This window comes from Zootoca vivipara, chromosome 2, assembly GCF_965207765.1.
Source record: "Zootoca vivipara chromosome 2, rZooViv2.hap1.1, whole genome shotgun sequence".
Classification (NCBI taxonomy): Eukaryota; Metazoa; Chordata; class Lepidosauria; order Squamata; family Lacertidae; genus Zootoca; species Zootoca vivipara.
The window spans coordinates 25516881-25540485 of NC_142584.1; the positions used below are offsets into that span (position 1 = coordinate 25516881).

At 47.3% G+C, this 23605-nt stretch overlaps 1 pseudogene; it reads right to left on the bottom strand.

The window, feature by feature from the left end:
- Window positions 1-10828: 10828 nt before the first annotated feature.
- Window positions 10829-11097, bottom strand: LOC118081468 (acyl-CoA-binding protein pseudogene; annotated as a pseudogene).
- Window positions 11098-23605: the final 12508 nt, after the last annotated feature.

Sequence of the window (23605 nt, forward strand, 5' to 3'; positions counted from 1 at the left end):
TGTGCAAGTATTTACTTACTTAAGCACATTATCATTATTATTAATTCAATTTATATACCACCCTTTATCAAAAGATCTCAGGGAAGCGTACAACATTAAAAACACATTACAGAGCATCAATAACAAAAACGTAATAAAAAGCATAACAACAGACAGCATGATCATAAAATCACCATAATAACAACAGCCCCCTCCCCCAAGCTTTAACAGTCCATAGATTATTTAATGGCCAAAGTCCTGGGTAAAGAGGAATGTTTTTGCCTACTGCCTGAACTAAAGCCTCTCTCCACATGTCCCCCCCCATTTTAAAAAGAACTGCCCCACCTCAGCCTTCCCACCACTTCAACTCCTCCGCCCTCAATAAGTGGCAGTATCCCACCTCCTGAGAAGCTTGTGTAGCAGTTCTACCCTACCCAATGAGTTGCTTTTGTGCTCCGGTAGACCACACATGCAGGGGACCCCAGGTGGCGCTGTGGGTTAAACCACTGAGCCTAGGGCTTGCTGATCAGAAGGTCAGTGGTTCGAATCCCTGTGACGGGGTGAACTCCTGTTGCTCTCCTGCCAACCTAGCAGTTCGAAAGCATGTCAAAATGCAAGTAGATAAATAGGAACCGCTACAGCGGGAAGGTAAACGGCGTTTCCGTGTGCTGCTCTGGTTCACCAGAAGTGGCTTTGTCATGCTGGCCACATGACCTGGAAGCTGTACGCCGGCTCCCTCAGCCAATAACGCGAGATGAGCGCGCAACCCCAGAGTCGTCCGTGACTAGACCTAATGGTCAGGGGTCTCTTTACCTTATCTTTACAGCTTCCTTACCCCACCCTCAAGCTTCTGGAAAGGATAGCCTAGCACATATTTGACCTTCATTTCATCCCAATAAAAAGGGGTGTGGTGAGAGGGGGGAAACACCACCTCCCCTCTCCCCTGCAGTCTGTAATCACTCTGGCTGTGAGTGCAAAAGGGTGGTGTAAATAGTGAGATTCACTAGAAACAGGAGGCTGGGAGCCAAGAGCAATTTTCCTGCATCTTCCCAAGGAATGAGGATTGGCTGCTAGCAGGAGGGATTCCTTTGCTGTAGTAGCTCACTCTTGGAATGCTCTCCCCAGAGAGGGCGGCTTGGCCCCTGCATTGTATCTCTTTGGCACCAGGTGGAGAACTTTTTAATTTCCCCAGGTCTTTCAGTCTTTCAAAAAGCTGAGTATTTACTTATGTATTTATATATTTTTTTATATTATTTTGTTTTCCACTACTGATATTCCCTGTTGCTGGCTTTACTTTTGTTTCATTCCGCCGCTGCTTATTCTGTTTCGGATTTGATGCTTATGTTTCATTTGTGCGATTTTAACTTTTGCTGTAAACTGCCCGGGGTGACCTTTTGTTATTGGGCAAGTATATATCCATTGCAAATAAACAAAATCAATAAATACAGACTGACTGCTGGATTGGATTGTTAGAAGGGCCATAGGATGCGCTGATAACCATCGCTGAGAAAACTTGATTGAAACCACAACAAAAAGCCAAAACACTTTTCTGTGGACGATTGAAATATCAAAAGTACCAAAAGGTTGACAAAGGTCAGTTGCTCCAAAGGAGTCCTTAAAATGGAGGTCCCAGCACCTGATCATGAATGAATGACAGGGCGTCACTTAATTCTGTTAATACTCTATGCCCTGCAGTATGAACAGAATGTAAGAAATAGAGACAGAAGTGCTAGCATTACAACCAGGTTGTACAAACCTACACTTGAATGCACACTGATAATGTTCAGTGGCTATTGAATGCTGACTGGCTGTCGGGTGTGTGTGCGTGTGCGTGTGCGTGTGTGTGTGTGTGTGGTGAAAACCAGGTAGGGGACTAATACAATGGAGTCTTCTGGAAAAGGGCATGGCTGGCAGGCTAGAACGGTACTCCACAACAATGCAATACTTTGTTGCAGGTCCCTCTTGCCTTTGCAATACAGTACTTTAAAATCCTGCATAAGCAAGCCAGCTAATTGATATAAGTGCTGCAGAACACATTACAAAAAATGTCACTTTTTTTTTAATACTTCTGAAGTGCCTGACTAAAAATAAACAGTCTGCAATGTCACCCTGGACAAACTGTTCCACACTTTGGGGGATCACGGCAGGAAATGCCCTGCTCTGCGTGCAAGCTGAACACACACACACTTAATCAAGTGCATTTTAAAGATCCCCTTTGGATGGGAGGGCTCCATATGGAACATTTTGTAGCAAAGGGTGCCAGGTCTTCACCCAGAGATAGTTCCCATACCATCAGAACAGACAGGGCCAGTGCTAGGGTTTTTTGCACCCTAGGCTGATCACCTTCTGGTGCCCCCCAGGGGGTGAGAGGGAAATAGCGAGAGCGGGAAGAGAGAGAGAGAAGGAAGGAAGGGGTGGGTAAGAGAGAGAGAGAGAAAGAAGGGAGAGAGAAAAAGAGGGGGGGAGGAAGCCTGCTCTTGCGAGAGGCGGCGGCAGGATGAGTGCCCTGAAAGGAGCGCTTTCGGGGTGCTGATCCTGTCGCCACCTCTCGCAGCAGTGGCCGTGTCTCCCTTCTCCCCGGCTCACTGTGGGGTGGGGGGAGGGAAAGTGGCCCAGACGGAGCCCTTCCTCGCCGCCCGCTTGCTTTGGGGCGAGCAGCGAGGGAGGGCTCCATCTGGGCCGCTTCCCCCCCTCGCCCCACAGTGAGCCGGGGAGAAGGGAGACACGGCCGCCCGCCCCTGCGAGAGGTGGCGCCAGGATCAGCGCCTCGAAAGCGCTCCTTTCAGGGCACTCATCCCGCCGCCGCCTCTTGCAAGAGCAGGCTTCCTCCCCCCCCCCGGCAGGCTGGCCAGCGCCCCCTCCATTTTGGCGCCCTAGGCAACTGCCTAGTTCGCCTAAATGGACGCGCCGGCCCTGAGAACAGACATAGGAAATCTGTGGCCCTCAGTTTGTTCCATCATCCCTGACCATGAGCCCTGCTAACTGGGGCTGATGGAGTACAAGATCTGGAGGGCTAAGGGTTCCCCATCCCTAAATCACAGCCTTAGTGTAGTACAGGATAGTCTTCTCAACCCAATACCTTCCAGGTATTTTGGACTACAGTGTCTGTCATCCCTGAGCACTGGCCATGGCAGCTGAGGCGAAGGAGAGTTTTAGTCCGAAACATCTCGCGGGTGCTAGTTGCAGAAGGCTGGTTTACAGAAACTGTTGCTGGTTTCAAGTGGGATTCAGTAACGCACCAGAAATTCAGGTTGCCCAATAGCAGTTAACTGGGAGGTCTTGTGCAGAGAAACCTGCTTCCCCTCCCCACTCCACCCCATCCCAAAAGCAGACTTTTGTGACAGGGAAATGGAAAACACTTGCTTTGACACAACAGCATCTAACCTCCATGTAAAAATAAAAATAAAAAATCAGGATGAATGCTCAATAAACAGATTGTCAGGAAATGCCATTCTGGGAAGAAGATCTTCGTTCAAATCTGCCAGTCACTCTCTCTCAGACTATTTAACTACTTATACTGGGATAGCCCCATTTTAACCACTGGAGGACAATGGGATAATAACAACACACATCTAGGGAGTGCAGCTGCCGTGCCTCCAGTGAAGGGATGGGGAAAGAGGTGTAGTGGGTGTTGCTTTGCTGTCACCACATGCTCTTAAAACAGGGGCGGGGAGCTGTGTTCAGCCTCAGGGGAGCCACATTCCCTTCCCCAGGGCCACATGCCAGTAGTGGGTGGAGCCAAAGCCCAAAGTAGGCAAGGACAATGAATGTGGCTTTTGCCTTTTTACAGTAGGGTAGTTTCCACACACATACCCTGCCCTCTATCCGAGCAAGGAAGAGGCATGATCAGAGCTCCTTCCAGCCAGACATAAGCATTCAACGAGAGAGTGGAGCAGGGCCAGTGAGGGGCGTGGCCTGTGAAGAGGGGGTGTGGCTGTGGAGAATCTATGGCCAGATACTGAGCCCCGCCTCCTGAGAGTTCCTGACTTTAAGATATCCATCTCACTCCCTGTGGGGAGTTGGCAGCTGTACACGCAGAAGCAGTCCACCATCCAAGCACCTAGCTGGTGCAACGTGGGTGCTCAGCCAACATGCTGTTCTTTCAGCAACTGCTAGAGCCAAGTGCCCCTTTCCACCCAAGGCACCCTGGCATGGGCATAGCCAGGATTTATGTAGAGGTGGAGGAGCAGGACACTCACCTGTCACCATCCTCCGTCTGGCTCTGTCTAGCAGATTCCAAATGAAATGTCTCAACAACAGTTGTTCTAAATCACTTTCTTTTGACCCCAAGTGCTCCGAAAAAAAATCTGTAAAAAATCTTCAGTCATTTGAAAACTAGGAAATTAAATTTTTAAAAAGTAACATCAGGGAGTACCTTCCATGCGGTTAATAACTCTTCCCCCCAAAAAATTATTTAAAAAACCTTTGTTTTCACCTTTTTTAAAAAACAAAATCTAAACTGAAACAAATTTTCTTGGATTTCCTGAAAACCTTTTCAGCACTTCTCTTTCAAATTCCTCCTTTTTCCAATGTAGTTTTTCTGTGCACACTCAGTAAGCACGGCCCATTTCTACTTTTAGTTAAGTACAGTATTTTTATTTATTTACTTAATGGGGAGGGCGGGGGGGAGACAGGTGCCCCAACCCCACCCCACCCCCGGCTATGCTTACACTGTACACCCAGGGCTGATAAAACAAAGCGGGAGATGGCAGAGAGATGCGCACTGGAGATCAGGCTTGGGGGCCCTTCTGAAAGAGATCTTGCCCCCCTCCCCACCTGCCCGAGACAGGAGGCCTCTTGAAAGGGGACCTCCTCTTTCTATGTGCCCAGGCAAAGTGGCAACAAAGCAAGCCCCTTTTAAACAAAGAGCAGGTAAGGCGAATAAATCAACCAGGAGGAGATCAAATTTCCGGTGCACCCAAAAGCCCCTGTAAAACACAAGAGAAAATTGACCTGTCAAGGGAATAGATGGACAATGAGATCACGCCTGCCTTCCCCAGACATCTGCGCGCGCCCTCTCTGGAAATCCATGGGGCGATGCCCGCTCCTGGCCAGGGGGAGAGAGAGAGAGAGAGAGAGCCGGGGGGACGTGCGCCCATCCCCACAATGCACCGCCGAGGGAGGCGAGGCATTTAACAGGCCTCTTTCCAAGGGGCGGACGGGCCTCTTTGCGCACAGCCGTGGCACAGCTGTAGCAGCAAATAAGACAATAAAACAGATGAAGACCAGCGATCCTGTCAGCAGACAGTTATAGGGCCTTTCTTTAATTTAATCTCCCGCCGCCGCCCCCTTGAACCATAGAGGGTAACCTCTCCATAACCTCATCCCTCTTATGCTGTGCAATTGGTGGACGCGCATAGCGCAGGTGTCCTTGGAGCGCCGCGGACAAGTTTGCCTGCTGGCGCGGAGATGGGAAGGTGGAAGCTCTCTGGGACATCTTCCTTAACCTTCACCAGTGGAGGTTGCATTTGAACAGAGAAGCAGGGATTGGAGGAGAGAGGGATGGAGAGGAAAATGCAGCAGGAGGACGGAAAGGGAGCTGAGGAGGAAGGGGAGAAGTCGGCTGGCACCGGTTAGGGCTCCTCTTTTAGTGTGTGATAACTCACCTCCCAGAGAGCTATAGTTCCCAGCAGCACCCTTAAACCACGTTTCCCAGGATTCTTGGAGGGGGGAGTCATGTACTTTAAATGTGCTTTTAAATGTATAGTGAGTGTGTGTGTGTGTGTGTGTGTGTGTGTGTGCGCGCGCACACACACACACACACACACAGAGCCTAAATGAATATGGTTAAAGTTTGCAATCCACAGGAAAGTAACTCCTAGGGGCCAAGGTCCCTTCTCTTCCCCCCAATAAAATATTTGAGGAGGATGCTCTCCCAAGTGGATGGACATTGCCATTCATATGGTGTGTGTGCGCCCCATCATGTGATTGATTATGCGGGTTCAAGTTGGCAGACCTGTTAAGCACAGCTGCCAAGTCTCCCGTTGAAAAATCTGGGATCAGCAGCGGCGCGGCACCAGAAGTCACTTCTACGCATGTCTGGACATGCGCAGAAGCGACTTCCAGTGTCGGCACTGCCCAATTTCCGGTACCCAGACATGGGCAGAGCAGCACCGGAAGTCGCTTCTACGCATGTCCAGACATGCGTAGAAGCAACTTCTGGTGCTGGCGCTGCCCGATTTCCGATGCCCAGACACCGATTTCGGATGTCCAGACATGCGTAGAAGCAACTTCCGGTGCCACTCTGCTCGATTTCCGGTGCCCAGACATGGGCAGAGCGGCACCCGAAATGGAGCCTCCCTGGCAGGTAGGAAATTGGGGGATTTACGGGATTTTTTTCTATTTGGGATAACAGTGAGAAACGGATTAAAATCTGGGGGTTTCCCACAAAAAATGGGAGACTTGGCAGCTATGCTGTTAAGGCTACAACCTGAACCCCACTTACTTGAGAATAAGCCCTATTGAATTCAACAGCAGTTTCCTTTTGAGTAGACATGGTCATGCTCTGCAATCCTACATACAGTTACCTTGGAATAAAGCATACTGAGCACAACGGGATTTTACCCTTAAATAAACATACATAGGATTGCACCCTACTTACTTGAGAGTGATAAACCCCAGTGAGCTGAGTGAGACATGCTTCTGCATAGGGTCATGCCGGCTGGACGCAAATGTAAAGACTTTTACTAGGGAGTAAGTTCCCTTGAACTCCCCAGAAGTTATTTTTAACTAAACATACATTCATATTGCCACGTGTTTATAACCTGCCGTTCTGCACAGCACTCAAAAGTGGCTGACAGAAGATTAAACAATAAAAACAAATAACCAAAACAGCACTTAAAAAAAACTAAACAGCACATTAAAAAATCAGCAGTAAAACTTAAAAGCAGCAATAATAGCAGCCATAAAATGACTTAAAAGCAGCAGGCAGAAATAAATTAGCAGAATACTGAACATTAAAAACCTTTTTGGGGGGGGGAAATTGTCCTTGATAGACATCTAAAATCGAAAGGGGAGAGGGCCTGGCAGTTCTCCACCAGGAAGGTATTGCACAGTTTTGGAGCCACCACTGGGAAGGCCCTGCTTGCCTGTTCTAAAGTGGGACGGGAAACAAGGCTTCTTACATTTCTCTCAAAATCTAGGCAACTCCATGAGGGGCGAAGTTATTTTTGAGCTAATGCTGTTCGAACATTTAGGGATTTAAATTTGGGGCACCAGCACTATAAATTGGGGCTAGAAAAAGGCAGGTAACAAATGCAGCTGATAAAATCAGAGTGATGTGCTCTGATCGTCTGACCTCATGAGAGATGGCCAAAGGGCAGGGCAGGGTAGGAAGCACACACGCCCTCCTCCCACTAATATTTCCCACTTTCCCCATCTTTCAGTCACAATATATTAAGGTCCTGTCAAGGACAGATTAGATTCTTGCTCCTGTAGTGAAGGCCTTTGCCACCCCCCCACCCCCCCCTCCATAGCCCTAAAATAGTGCTAAGCCCACAGGAGTGACAGAATTCTTGCCATGCAATGGAGGGGAGGCAGTAAACTTGCTGGAAGAGAGTATAGCTGTATTGCAGGAAAATAGTCATTTCACTGCTATTATTATTATTATTATTATTATTATTATTATTATTAGGTAAATTTGTTGATTGACAGCAGGACCGTCTTAAGCGCCCCTGGCGCCGTGGAGCGACGGATCACTCCGGCGCCCCCCCCCGCCCCGTTTCCTAGCGGGCAGGCACAGCGCAGTTGTCGAACCAGCAGACCGGCCGGCCAGCAGGCGGGCGCAGCTCGCGGCGCCCTCCTGGCGGGCCGGCGCCACCGGGGGTCTACCTAGAGCCGGCCCTGATTGACCGTCTGTCCAGTACTGCAGAAAATAAGTGTAACTGCCTAGATTTTTTTTGATTTTTTAAAAGTACCATAGGTGTTTCACATTTTCCAGTGTGCAACTTAGGTCAAATGTGACTCTTATTCCTCTCTCTTTCTCTCTCTCACACACACACACACACACAAACATGGGTGTAGCCTGGATTTATGTTGGGGGGGCAGAACCCTCAGTTAGGTATTTTTATTGTTTTACTTGATCTGGGGGGACGGGAACGCTGCCCCTTGCCCCCCTGGCTATGCCCAGTGCCCCCCCTAAAAAATGCTTAGGGTTACTCTAATTTTCCTACTCATATTGAAATAGTGCCCCTCAATGATGCCAAACTTAGATTCACAAAATGTTTAGGGGTATGCGTACCCCTGCGTACCCCCCCTCAAGAGAAAAAGCACTGGCTACGCCCATACACACAAATATCATAGCTGCAACCTTGCACACAAATATTCAGAATCATGCCGTCTAGTTTCTTACTCATAAAAAATATAAAAAGAAGTGAGGGAAGTTTCAAAAAGGAGAACTCTGAAGAAAGAATACTTTGCACGAGAAGGGAAGCACTTTCCACGATGCAGACTTCCCATGCAAACTTGAGGACATTGCTAACATCTCCTTTATTTAAAGAATTTACATATCACTTAACTGCAGTCGTCTCTAAGCGGTGTACAAGAAATACAGTGAATCGGTTAAAATTCAAAAATCAGACTTCAGATAAAATGCCTGCAGGAATGAGGGGGGAAATAGTCTTCAGTAGGTGTCTGTATTTCAACAGGGAAGCAGCTTCTTTTCCTAGAACCTCCTCAGCAGGGTTGAGGAAGCTATGGTCCTCTGGGTGTAATTTGACTCCAACTCCCATGAGCCAGTGTGGCCAAAATTGAGGGATACAGTGGTACCTTGGTTCTCAAACGCCTTGGTACTCAAACAACTTGGAACCCAAACACTGCAAACCCGGAAGTAAGTGTTCCAGTTTGCAAACTTTTTTCAGAAGTCGATCGTGCTCTGTTCTGAGTGCCACACTTCCGTTTTGAGTGTTACGCTGCTGAGGTCTGTCTGTTTCTGCTATTTACCGGTATTTTGCGTTTTTGTTTTTGTGGCTCTTTTTGTTTTGTTTTTTGTGACTGTGTGGAACCCAGCTCAGCTACAGATTGATTGATTGTGTGACTGCAGTACATTGTTTATTGCTTTCATTTTATGGATCAATGGTCTCGTTAGATAGTAAAGTTCATGTTAAATTGCTGTTTTCGGGGTTGTTTTAAAAAGTCTGGAACGGATAAATCCATTTTGCATTACTTTCTATGGGAAAGCGCGCCTTGGTTTTGGAACGCTTTGGTTTTGGAACGCTTTGGTTTTGGAACGGACTTCTGGAACGGATTAAGTTTGAGAACCAAGGTACCACTGTAATTGGAGTTGTAGTCCAACAACATCTGGAGGGCCACAGGTTCCCCTTGGGTGCTCTATAAGTATCTTGACTTGGGACCTCAACCACAAATGCTCCACACCCAACAACTGAGAGTCCCTGAGAAAGCAAGAGAAGGGGGCATTCATGAGACAAACTAGAATCGCTGCAACTGTCCCCACGATTCCACACCTCTCGAAAGCTCTGTGTCCCATCATGCTCTGAATATATTCTTTTGGCTCAGACCAGAGTGAGTCTGGGACATGCAAATGCAATCAGAACAGAAGACAAACCTTTTTGGTCCCACTAGCAGGAAGCTGTCCAATTTTTAAAGAGTTCAGCCAAAAACTACAAATACCTTATGAGTTTTTAAAACTCTGGCCTAAGTCAGCTGGGGCTTAGGAGTGCAAGCTGGAGTGAAACGTGAATATTTGCAGAACGGTTTATTCTTGTTAACAGGATTACCTGGCCTTCAGTATTGATTGGCCTGATAAGTTTAGTGCTTATTTGTCAACACGATGTGCTAAAATTCATTCATCCAGACCAATGACATCAGAAAGCCAGCTGTGCTTCAGCAGATAGAGTGCTGGAGACAGAATGGCAGACCTCGGTTCACATCCCCAGGTCAGCCAGGAGCTCAGTGGGTGGCCTTGGGCAATTTACTATCTCTCAGCCTCAATTTCCCATCTATAAAGTGGGAAGGATAATGACCTGACGCCTCTCAGAGTTGTGAGGATGAGCAAGAGATAAATATGGTAAAGCGTGGTGTGCATTAAGTGTGCTATATAAATGATAAATTGTGACATGCCCTGGGCCATGTGACACCCACTAACCAATCTCAAATTACAGAATTATTGATTATTGAACAGCATATATCAATTTTTTTAAAAAAAACCCCAGTCAGATGCGGTCATTCCAGTGTGCGTTTTCCCCACTCTGAATATCTGCTTCAGCCCTAATTGATTTGTTTGTTTTTATTTATCTGACAAAATTTATAAACCGCTTAAATGGGCTATATGACATAGTGTAAAATACACACACACACACACACACACATATATAATCAATGAAATTTTAAAGCAAGTGCCACAATAATAGAATGATCAAAAATACAAATAAGGCTGATAGAATTTAAAAAGAAACATGCATAATAATTGCATGTCTGGGTAATAATTGCCAAATGGAAACAAGAGTTTTTAGTAGGTGTCTAAAACAGGGCAGCGAGGGCACCTGTCTGGTGTTAACAGTCCAGCAGTTCCAGAGCTTCAGAGCTGCCACAGTGAAAGACTGATTTCTCACAGAGGCAGAAAAAAAGCATTGTATGGCACTTGTAGAAATGCACATCCCCCCAGATAGAAATGGCCAAGCCAGCATGTACTGTATGGGTCAAGCAATCCTGCTAAACTGGTCCCAATATGGGTTGTTGTTGTTTTTGGTGTGTTTATTATACAAACCATTAGAAGTAAATTTACACAGCTATTAATCATAGAAAGTGGCATCAGGTCTTGCATACTGTGTAACACAGTTTAAGTTAGTAGAGTAGTAAGGCATGAATCCATTGAAAGGCATGCAGGAAGCGCTTTATTGCATTCCATATTTTTCCTTCAGCTCTTCCACTTTTTAAATATATGCTTTCATTGCATCTTCTTTGGACATTCCTTTCAAGGAATTCCAGGCGTCCCACTTGGCGCCCGCCTTTGAAATCAAGCATCCCAGGATGGCCTGTATTTACATCTCTAACTGTGGCCTGCTTGTAATGGCTATAGACATCCAGAATTTCTTGATCTGTTGGCTGGGTCTTCAGCTCCTTGACTTCTTCTGCAGCTTTTTCAAACTCCGCCTGTGTCATAGTTGCCGAAGCGCGCAGCGACCTCTTCCTGATGCAACAAAAGGGTGAACTGCGCCTGCTCTGGTGGAGTCTGGTCCCAAGATCATAGAATCATACAGTTGGAAGAGACCACTAGGGCCATCTAGTCCAACCCCCTGCCAAGCAGGAAACACCATCAAAGCTGTCAAGCCTCTGCTTAAAGACCTCCAAAGAAGGAGACTCCACACACTCCTTGGCAGCAAATTCCACTGTCGAACAGCTCTTACTGCCAGGAAGTTCTTCCTAATGTTTAGGTGGAATCTTCTTTCTTGTAGCTTGAATCCATTGCTCCGTGTCCGCTTCTCTGGAGCAGCAGAAAACAACCTTCCTCCCTCCTCTATATGGCATCCTTTAATATATTTGAACATGGCTATCATATCACCCCTTAACCTTCTCTTCTCCAGGCTAAACATGCCCAGCTCCCTAAACTGTTCTTTATAAGGCATTGTTTCCAGGCCTTTGATCATTTTGGTTGCCCTCCTCTGGACCCGGTCCAGCTTGTCAGTATCCTTCTTGAACTGTGGTGCCCAATAATAATAGTAGCAGCTTAAACTTGGCTGCCTTCCTCGTGAAATAAGGTGTGTGTGTGTGTGTGTGTGTGTGTGTGTGTGTGGTCCTCTATACTGATTGGCGCCTCTAGCCACAAACTCACACCCCAAAAATGTTTCCGTTTGCCCACCTCTCAACTTGATATCCCCAGAGGAATGCCTTTTTTCAGCAAGCACCTGGTCTCTCCATGGGGAATGCTCTATGGTCCTGTATGCAAGAGGCATCTGCTGTGAGTATTTGTGCGGTGGAGGGGGGGGGGGATGTAGGTAAGTCGTGCTAATTTAATCAATGTAATGCCCAAGTCTGCCCAATTTTCTGCATTTCGAGAGACTGGCTCAGATGGCTTTCTCCTTAGATACCGATCGACTTGACTGCACCCTAAGAGCTTGTTCTCTCTGTGCCTGTCAGTTTGGGACAAAGAGCCAAACAAGCAGGAATCCTGTTTGGGGGTTTGCAGAGCCAGCCACATGACCACATCGCTTGGTGTCACATTTAGGCTAACCTATTGTTTCACGGTGGCTGCAAAGGATGGGCCAGTGAGGGTTGTGGCTTGAGGAGAGCTCCAGATAGAAAAAGTTGGAGGGAAAGGAAGGGGTAAGTTCCCCCAGCAGAGTGACTTTCCTTCTTTCTGGAGAAGTAATGGCGGAGGTGGATCCTTCTTACAGGGAAAGTGCGGATTAAAAAAGAGGGAAGGTGTCAAAAAAGGTTTCTGGGAGATGATTTATAATGAAATGAAAAAAATGTTGAAAAGATCTTTCTTTTAGGAAAAATGGGTTCAGATATACTTAGAGATCAGAAAAATATTGTCATGTACGCAAGAATGGCAGCCCGAATGGTATACGCTCATTAATGGAAGGAGGGCACAGTACCAACAAAGGGTAAATGGCAGATGGAAGTGATGGAATATGCAGAAATGGTTAATTGAACTGGAGGAATAAGAGAGCAGGGAGAAAGAGTCATTAGAGAGGACTGGAAAAAGTTTGCAGAGTACTTGAAAAATAATCGTAAGCAACTCCAAACAATAGCAGGATTAGAATAAATCCAGCAGTAAAATAATAAATGGAGGAAAAAATGGTAGAGAAAGAATAAGGAATAATCAGAATAGCCAGCAGAAAAGGAAAATTGAAATGAACTATGGAAGGGGAGGGGGAGGGAAGTCGACAATTAAAGTGTGGATTGTTTTTGTTTGATTTGCGCAGATTTGTAAAATTGAAAATGATAAATAATTTTTTGAAAAGGGAAGGGGTGGGTGAAGTCTCCCCAGCACAGATACCCCTCGAAAGAAGCTTATCCAGGGGATTTTTTCAGCCGGAATTTACTGGAACTGATAGTGCCCTCGCCATTCTAAGAGAACAAGGGAGGCGTCATGGTGAGTTCTGGCACATCTTTTTCTAGAAGATAAACCACACCAAAGCTTAACCATTGCAAGGAGACTACCTATTGCACCATTAGCGCTGGTGCAGCCTAGTACTGTGTGCTTGTGATGCATTTCTGTTCTTGTCTGACATATGTTGTGCATGTATGTGTATGAGAGATGCACCTTTGAGGGCAAGGGGAGGCAAGTACGCTAAATACCATACTGAAGAGCAGTCAGTTGCCGTTATTTTCCCCATTTCTTCCAGACTGCATAAGCTCTTTTGGCAGGCACTTGCCTCGTTTTTATTTCTTGTACTGCACTTCATACAATTTTAAGCACATCACAAGGACCGTAAACAAAACATCCATGCTGTAGGAAACCCCAGGCAATGCGGCATCTCTCGCTTCCTGAGAGGGAAAGAGCCTGAGGCAGACCCAATAAGGCCAAGAAGGTTTCCAGTTCAATCCCTGGCAGGTAGGGCTGGGAAGGTAGCCTGTCAGCCCAGGCCAGTCAGTGTAGACCAGGCATAGGCAAACTCCAGCCCTCCAGATGTTTTGGCCTACAACTCCCAAGATCCCTAGCTAACAGGACCGGTGGTCGGGGAAGATGGGAATTGTAGTCCAAAACATCTGGAGGGTCGAACTTTGGGGGTGCCTGGTGTAGACCAGGCATAGGCAAACTCCAGCCCTTCCAGATATTTCGGACTACAATTCCCATCATCCCTGAACACTGGTCCTGTTAGCTAGGGATGATGGGAATTGTAGTCCCAAACATCTGGAGGACCGGCGCTTGCCTATGTGTAGACAATACTGGTCTATCTGGCTCAGTGGGTCATGGGTGGCGCTGTGGTCTAAACCACCGAGTCTCTTGGGCTTGCCGATCAGAAGGTCTGCGGTTCGAATCCCTGCGACGGGGTGAGCTCCCGTTGCTCTGTCCCAGCTCCTGCCAACCTAGCAGTTTGAAAGCACGTCAGTGCAAGTAGATAAATAGGTACTGCTGCGGCAGGAAGGTAAACAGCGTTTCCGTGCGCTCTGGTTTCCGTCACGGTGTCCCGTTGCACCAGAAGCGGTTTAGTCATACTGGCCACATGACCTGGAAAGCTGCCTGTGGACAAACGCCGGCTCCCTCAGCCTGAAAAGCGAGATGAGCGCCACCACCTCAGAGTCACCTTTGACTGGACTTAACCGTCCAGGGGTCCTTTATCTTTACCTTTTACCTGGCTCAGTATAAAGCAGTTGTGCTACTATCATTCAGAGCCCTGGGTATTCAGGGTTGTGGCCTGGGAAGGATTCACTCCCCTGCCTGTCTTCTCCTGCTTCTGTTTGTACCTTCATGTCACACAGCCACAGTCCTTACTGGGGATTCTGCCAAAGCCTGCCTTCTAACCAACTGAACTGAGTCCCGGAGGATAGATGGTGTTGTAAAGAAATAGACTGCAAAAGAGGACCATTATTCTGCTTCTGACTCCGGCAGAATGAAATGTTGACCACAAACCTTTTGCTTACAAAGTCCTCCTGTACATGCAGCACCAGGCTGAAGCTGTTTTGTATATCTGCTCCAGTTTGGAGCTGTTTCTGCATGTTTTATTATGCCATGCATGTTTTGTGCAAAATGAAATACTTCTCTCTAGGGCTAGGCCACCCAGACTTTCTTCTTTGGATGGAGAAAATTACCCAGGCTCTGGGCTCTGAAGCAAGGGTGCTGCTTGGTGCTTAATGGACTCAGTCAAAGACGACTATGGGATTGTGGCGCTCTTATTGCTTTAGGCAGAGGGAGCCGGCGTTTGTCCACAGACAGCTTTCCAGGTCATGTGGCCAGTGTGACTAAACCGCTTCTGGCGCAACGGAACACCGTGAAGGAAACCAGAGCACACGGAAACGCCGTTTACCTTCCTGCCGCAGCGGTAACTATCTACTCGGACTGGCATGCTCTTGAACTCTTAGGTTGGCAGGAGCTGGGTCAGAGCAATGGGAGATCATCCCGTCGCGGGGATTCGAACCACCGACCTTCTGATCGGCAAGTCCAAGAGGCTCGGTGGTTTAGACGACAGCGCCACCCGCGCTGGGCAGTGCCTGGATGACAGACTATCTGGAAACTCTAGTTTCCTAAGGATGCTGAGAATTGTACATCCCATAGGAGTAAGCTACAGTCCACAGGATCCTTTGGGGGAATTCAAAGAGTGCTTAAAACATACGCAGTCTTCAGCTGTATTCAAGCATTCAAAAGAAAGTGTGAGGGATGTAAAATAGGGAGGCGGGGAGAGGAGCAGACAGGACAGCCCCCAGTGTCCTTGTGTGCACTGAGCATGCCTGCTCCACCCTGTGACTCTCCTGGAAGGAGCTATAGTCAATAGATGAATGAAGAGACTGCTGTGGTGGCTGAATCTCTCTCTCTGTGGGTTGAAGTGCAGCACAAAAGCCCCATGCACCCTCTTTGTGGTCCAATGGGTCAGTGTGTCTGGCTGTCAACCAGAAGGTAGGTGGTTCGAGCCCACCCAGGGATAGCTGTGGGCAGAATTCCTACATTGCGGGGGGTTGGTCTAGATCAGGCATCCCCAAACTGCGGCCCTCCAGATGTTTTGGCCTACAACTCCCATGATCCCTAGCTAACAGGACCAGTGGTCAGGGAAGATGGGAATTGTAGGGATGCCTGGTCTAGATGACCCTTGGGTTCCCTTCCAACTCAACAATTCTATTATTCTTTTTGATGTGCAATGGGGGAAATATACCCACTTTCCAAATTCAGGTGCATACTTCTCCAAAAGTACTCCCAGCAGCCTCTCCTCCTTCCAGGGAGCATGGCCTTAAACCTGCCAGCCTCTGGAAGTTTTGGACTACAAATCCCATCAGCACCTGCTGGTTGGGGCAGATGGGAGTTGTAGTCCAGAACACCCAGGGGCTGGCAGGTTGGCAAAGGCTCCCCTAAGCCAAGAAGTAGGTTATGTGAGAGTGGTCACTGTCACTTTGATTGTGGTCAGCGGCCTTTCCAAACCAAGCCAGTACAGCAGCCTGGGATAAGCAGCCCACCCTTCCAGTCAGAATGCAAAAGGAAGCATTAGCACACACCCCCACCCCGCCCAATACATAACTTTGTGCAAGTTAATGGTTCTTGAGTTAGATGTTAAAATGATGCAAATTGGGGGAGGGGAGTGGATGGTTGGGGAGGCTTTTGAAACTATAATTGAGTTAATGGAAGCTCAGCAAGTGCCTCGTTTTGGGGGAGGGGGTAATTGGTCGTTTTTTTGTCACTTGTGTCCATTTACAAACTTCGCTTTTCTTTTCTTTATTGATTCCCCCCCCCTTAACAAAGTGAGGCACTTAAAGGCAATTTCTGAAAGCCCCAAATGATTAATAAAACCCCATTTCCCTCTCTCATTAAAACAAAGGAATTAGAAGCTACCACTTGATTTGTTTAACAATCCTGCAAAAACTTCACCGGAAGCTGTTAACAATGGCTGATTCCTTGTTGTAGTAATGGATCGAGGATTTATTTTATTTTAAAAAATCAACCCTTCAGAATGAGACAATGAGAGGGACAGCTCTCTTTGTTGAGAGGAAAGCATGAACTGTGTTGGGTCAATGTACCTCCTTGCTAAAGGAATCAATGATCAGGATTTTTAGTCCTCTCTCTCTCTCTCTCTCTCTCTCTCCCTAGCCAAAGACACTGGTATCCCTGAGACAGATGCCTGGGTTTATACCTTTCCCTTGTCTCCAGTCTCTGTTCTATAGACAGCGAGGAACAGTGAGATTTTGGAGCTGCTATACTATTCAGCTGCTAGTCTGTCTTAGAACAGTATAGTATTGTCTAATCTGACTAGCAGTAATTTCCCAAGGGTTCACACAGGGCCATTCTTGTGTGTGTGTGTGTGTGTGTGTGTGAGAGAGAGAGAGAGAGAGAGAGAGAGAGAGAGAGAGAGAGAGAAGGAGGGGGAGGGGGAGGGGGAGAGGGAGAGGGAGAGGGAGAGGGAGAGGGAGAGGGAGAGAATAGGGGCCATGGCTGTAGTGGCCTTGCAGGTGTTGGCACCACTAAAGCAGCAGCAAAAGGGGGAAAAAATGTCAGCAAGGAGGAGAGGCTGCAGCTGCTAAACTGGTGCAAAACAACGAAAACAATAAAAAGTTAAGCTGGAGGAGAGGAAGAGAAAGGGTGGTTGCCATCACCAAGGAGGAGTGAGCATTCCTAGTGAAATACTGAATGTCTGGTGTGAGAGGACCCTGAAAAATGAGGAGAGGAGGAATGGAATATCCTGGAAGAGGGCATGATTGGCTGGATTATTATTGAACAGCAGCACTCCCCAACCCACACTGCAACACTTTGCTGCAGTTCCACTGGTCCTGTTACGAGTCTGTTGGTGGGAGACTCTTTATGCTGTGTATGGAGGTCTTGGGTGATGGCAAGACCCCCCCCCCTTGGCCTCACTGATACAGCCCAAAGGAAAGCAGAGCAATACGTTTGGCACATGGGCGTAGCCAGGGGGGAGCAGCTGTCCTCCCCCAAATCAAGTAAATCAATAAATATACTTAACTAACTGAGGTTTTCTCTCCCCTCCCCCCAATATAAATCCTGTTGGCTACACCCATGGTTTGGCACCAGCTTGGCTGCTGGAGTTGTAGGAAGGAGATGTACAAGATGCCATCCAACCATCTAAATGTTATTGATATTTTAGAGCAGGGGTCCCCAGACTTACCGTGTGGCGGGCCGGAGGGCAGGGGAGTGCGCGCGCAGCGGGCCGGAGGGCGGGGGAGTGCGCGCCCGTGCGCATGCGCACACGCACACGGGCGGGGGGAAAATCGCCGAAAATCGCTTGTGCGCATGCGTATGGGCCTCCCCCGACCCGGAAGTGCACCAGAAATGACCTCTTCCGGGTCGGGAGAGGCCCATACGCATGCGCACAAAGGATTTTCGGCGATTTTTTGCCGATTTTTTAGATCGTCGCTGCGCCGCACGCCGTGAGAGCGGGCGGCGGCAGCGGGCGGCGGGGGTCGTCGCAGGCCGGATTGGAAGGCCGATTGGGCCACATCCGGCCCGGGGGCCGTAGTTTGGGGACCCCTGTTTTAGAGGGAGACTAGTGCAACTGACTTCCCCACAGTTGGCTCTCTCACCACCCTGGAGTAGCTAGCAGCTGAAGTGGCACTACAGAGGCTGGCATGAACGGTTAAAACAAAACATTTATTTAACAAACAGCAAAAGAGCTGACTTCTTCATAGAAGTTATCAGAGGCACACACAAACTTCACTTCTGACAGAAATAACCGACACCAACTGACACACAGTCACATGACCCCCCCCCTCTCTTAAGGTGGAATGGAACATTACAACACTTAAGGCAGGGGTCAGCAAACTTTTTCAGCAGGGGTCCGGTCCACTGTCCCTCAGACCTTGTGGGGGGCCAGACTATTTTTTTGGGGGGGGGAATGAACGAGTTTCTATGCCCCACAAATAACCCAGAGATGCATTTTAAATAAAAGGACATTCTACTCATGTAAAAACATGCTGACTCCCGGACCGTCTGCGGGCCGGATTGAATCATAGGATCATAGAATCATAGAGTAGGAAGAGACCACAAGGGCCATCCAGTTCAACCCCCTGCCAAGCAGGAAACACCATCAAAGCATTCCTGACAGATGGCTGTCAAGCCTCCGCTTAAAGACCTCCAAAGAAGGAGACTCCACCACACTCCTTGGTAGCAAATTCCACTGCCGAACAGCTCTTACTGTCATGAAGTTCTTCCTAATGTTTAGGTGGAATCTTCTTTCTTGTAGTTTGAATCCATTGCTCCGTGTCTGCCTCTCTGGAGCAGCAGAAAACAACCTTTCACCCTCCTCTATTGAGAAGGCAATTGGGCCGCATCCGGCCCCTGGGCCTTAGTTTGGAAAACCCGACTTAAGGACTCCACTCTGAATGTGTGTAGGGTTTACTTCTTAGCCCTTCCTTCTCCCAGATGGGTTGCCTACCTTCGCAGGCTGACCATCCCCACCTGCCCCTTACTTTCCTCTACAGCAAGTGCAGAAACCTCCTTCTTGACCGTTGGATCCACTATTCCTCCCCTGAGCCTGTCTTTGCACACAGCATAGCGGGATCGAAGTTACTTATTCATACACCTGGAGATGATGCTCTTCCAGAATAAGTATCTGGGGAGATGATACCTAGAAGAGGATTGAGGGGAGGGGAGGGGAGGGAGGGGAGGGAGGAAACATCTCTAAAGAGACCACAGAATCAATTTTCTAAAAAGAAAGCAGAGAAGAAAGCAGGGATGATGAGAGATGCATTAGGCTGGTTCTCTCCCTCAGGATGTTTTCACTACGAGGCCTGGGAACTGAAGTACTGTAATACAAAGGATTCCAGTAAGGGTCCACCCTCATCTCCTTGCAGGGAACTTGCATCCAGCTGAGGAGGAGTGAAGTTTTACAAGGCCAGGTGGGTTCCTTTGCGTGGCGAGGCCCCAGACCCCCGAGCTCCCTCCCCCCCCCCGAAATAAATACACAAACACAAGTATATTGGGTTAATGGGATAAATAAGGCCACGACTTTATTGGTTACAGATGTGAGCGGTTTGGCTTTGGCAATTGGGTCCTTCCACAACCAGAATCCCCCTACAATAGTTTTTAAGAGAGCTTAAAGTAACCTGAGAGAGGCATCACCTTTTATGGTATACCTTTGTCTTACTGTCACATCTGGCCAGACAGGTATTTGTGGGTATTCGAAAGTTAGTTAGTTAGTACAACAACAACAACAACAACAACAACAACAACAACAACAACACAACAAATACAACAACCCAGCTGAATCAGAGGGGGCACAAGAATGAGTGCACTGTATTCTATACTGCAAGTACCATTCCTGTCTTCAGCTCTGTTAGGGTGAAGATAGATGTAATATAAACAGAGAAGCCACAGCAGATTCTTCACCTGCAATGTGAGCTTAGTTATTCAGTTTACATGCCAGACACCAGTGAGTCAGACACTGGTTCAGCCATCAGTCTTGCTTCAGGTGGACTGTCTAACCTTTTAAAAATATTTAACGTACCAACTGTATGTAGGGTTGCCAAACGTCTGGGTTTTCCCGGACATCACCGGAAATTGATGATGGAATTGAAGGCAGAATTGACCGGGGGGGGGGGGCGTTATGAGTTAATCATTGCTTTTTAAAAAAGGTTAAGAAAGAATGTTTCATGAATAGATACAGTCTATTTCTAAAAGAACTGCAAACCATTTCTAAAACAATTAGAAACTATGTTTAAAAGAATTGCAAAACTGTTTTGGGAATAGGGGGGATGGCATTGTGATGACACAGGTGCTAGGCAATAGGTACCCTCTACAGCTATTTTAAATTGAGGCTGCATTTTTTAAATTTTAAATTGTATTTTAACCTGTATTTTAATTAATTTGTTTTTTTTCCTTTTATGTCTTATTGTAATTTTACTGTGTCAGCCGCCCTGAGCCCGGTTTTGACTGGGGAGGGCGGGGTATAAATAATTTTGTTGTTGTTGTTGTTGTTGTTGTTACTACTATTGTTACAGGCAGCTCCATCATGCTGAAAACTCACACAACCCTTTTAAAAAAGGAAGAGCTTGATTCCACATGAAAACAGTATGTTGAACTAGTAAAACTGCCTCTAACACTCTCAAGTCTCCCAATGTCATGTTGCATGTGTTACGTCACAAGAAATATCTCTTGTTGGCATTGGGAAATATGGGGATGTTCCCTCCCTGTGCGCATACATAGTAATTTTGAAATGGCCCTTGATGCAAAGCAGTTGCTTTAATTTAGTTTCACTTTCCATTCTGTTGGTTGGTAGTTGTGTTTGTAGTTATGCCCAGACTGAAATCAGCAGAAGCCTTTTCCTTTTGGCTCAGGCACCCCCAAACTTCGGCCCTCCAGATGTTTTGGCCTACAACTCCCATCATCCCTAGCTAACAGGACCCAGTGGTCAGGGATGGTGGGAATTGTAGTCCAAAACATCTGGAGGGCCGAAGTTTGGGGGTGCCTGTTTTGGCTCAACACTTCTTCGAGGAGGTGTTTGTGGAATTATTAGAGTAAAAAAGTATTCTCTTGTTTCAGTCTCAGGAACGGAGGCAGAGAGAGATGGGATACTGTGTATGTGTATATGTATATGCATGAGATCAGTGGATGTACATACAGGATATATACATACATATGAGTTATATACACTGACACAAGTAAGGATTGGGTGCATGTTTGTGATCAACTATACATGCACAATAATTTGGGTTGGGGGAGTGAAACACAATTGCTGCCATTTCAGATATAAACCCTTTATTTGTTATATCGCATTGATGCCAGTGTGCCCCACGGCCAGGATGGATCTGCTTCACCCTTTTTTCATGCCGTGAAACATGGATTAAATCTTCTCATTGCAAAGATGTTGACCTGTTACTTCAGCATGAAGCCAGATTCGCACTGCGCTGCCACAGAAACTGCTTTCACAGCGGAGTTTCAGAAAGCAGATTGGCCATAGCAAGTCACTTGACTGCTTCATCACAGTTTGAACTGGCATACACGCGTCGAGCCAAGCCACATTTCACTGTATATCATAAGAAGTTGTGTGGATCATTAGCGATCTGTGCAGTACACGTTTTGATTGGCGGAGACTGCGGGCACACCATACATTCAAAGCATGCAAGGATCCTGAGAGCTGTAATCTACCCCTGCAGTTCCCATCACCCTTAACAAACTATAGTTACCAGGATTATTTGGGGGGAGTCATGTGCTTTAAATGTACGAAATACCTACATTGGCTTCCAGTATGTTTCTGAGCACAATTCAAAGTGTTGGTGCTGGCCTTTAAAGCCCTAAACAGCCTTGGCCCAGTATACCCGAGCATCTTCACAACCAATTGTACAGCTCAGACACTGAGGTCCACCTCCGAGGGCCATCTATTGGTTCCCTCACTGTGAGAAGTGAGGCTACAGGGAACCAGGCAGAGGGCCTTCTCGGTAGTGGAGCCCGCCCTATGGAATGGCTTCCCATCAGATGTCAAGGAGATAACCACACAACCTTTAGAAATCATCTGAAGGAACCCCTGTGTAGGGACGTTTATAATGTTTAAATTTGTATTATGTTTTTATGTATGCTGGAAGCTGCCTATAGTGGCAGGGAAAGGGACGCAGGTGGCGCTGTGGTCTAAACCACTGAGCCTCTTGGGCTTGCAAATCAGAAGGTTGCCAGTTCGAATCCCTGTCACGGAGTGAGTTCCCGTTGCTGTGTCCCAGCTCCTGCCAACCTATCAATTTGAAAGCACGCCAGTGCAAGGAGATAAATAGGTACCGCTGCGGCAGGAAGGTAAACGGCATTTCCGTGCACTCTCCGTGCGCCATAAGCAGTTTAGTCATGCTGGCCACATGACCTGGAAAGCTGTCTGTGGACAAACGTTGGCTGCCTCGACCTGAAAGCAAGATGAGCGCTGCAAACCTGTAGTCGCCTTTGAGTGGACTTAACCATCCAGGGGTCCTTTACCTATACCTTATACCTATAGTGGCTGAGGCAAGCCAGTCAGATGGGCAGGGTACAAATAAAACAACAACAACAACTATGATGATGATGAAGAAGAATTGATGATGATGTGCATGCACCCCTTTGGAGAGGTGAGGTTAGTGGGCAGAATCAGGTTAGAATATGGTATATTAGGGTTGGACCCTGCCTAGCCTCTGGAGTTCGCTGCCATTTAAGACTTCAGCCTTCCATTTCTTTACACAACACAGTTTCATCTGTCAGATTGCAAAATACTGGATGGTTGTCCACTTTGCAGAATGCCTGTAACATTTGAAGGCTGCTTTACTTGGGAGGTAGCCATGTTTCCAGTGAGGTTTCCTTCCCAGATCTGGCTTCCAGAGAGGCCTCTGCTAAACCCAACCGTGGGACCCACTTAATGGAGCTGCCCATGGTTGGCACTAGGCACAAATGAACTGAGTGAGGAAGGAGTACTGAGCCACCACTGGAGCAGGGTTGTGCACACAGGAGTGCGGTACTGGCTGAGGCGTGGGATACATTTATTCAGTAGCTCGGGGCTGATTAGTTGCAGGTGAGCAGGTGGCACGTGGTTTGGATTTCGGCAAGGTTCGGGAGCAGGCGATTGGAAACACATTGCTTGGCAGAGCCGGCTGGCTCATTGGGGATACATCTGAAGAAGTGTGCATGCACACGAAAGCTCATACCAATGACAAACTAAGTTGGTCTCTAAGGTGCTACTGGAAGGAATTTTTTATTATTATTTTGGATAGTCACTAAGAGCAGGACTTGGGAGGTTCCCAGGAGGGGGTGGAGGAGAAATTTTATTCAGTTCACATTTAAAGTCGAATCAGTCAAATCTGCACGTTCTGAAACAGCACGAGAAGCAAAGTACAGTCGTCCCTTGGAACTGGCACTTGTCCAGATTTTGAAATGCAGGTCTACAACCAAACTTTACCAAAATGCATAAATCAGGGGAAAGTTCACAGGGAAAAAATGAATATATTATTGAGGTTGACATACAAAGATGCATTGTATTCAAGGAAATTGCTTGCAGAAATGTGTACGTTAGTCCAAACTGCATACAAACATGTGTTTTTTAGGAGAAATTGGTACTGAAAT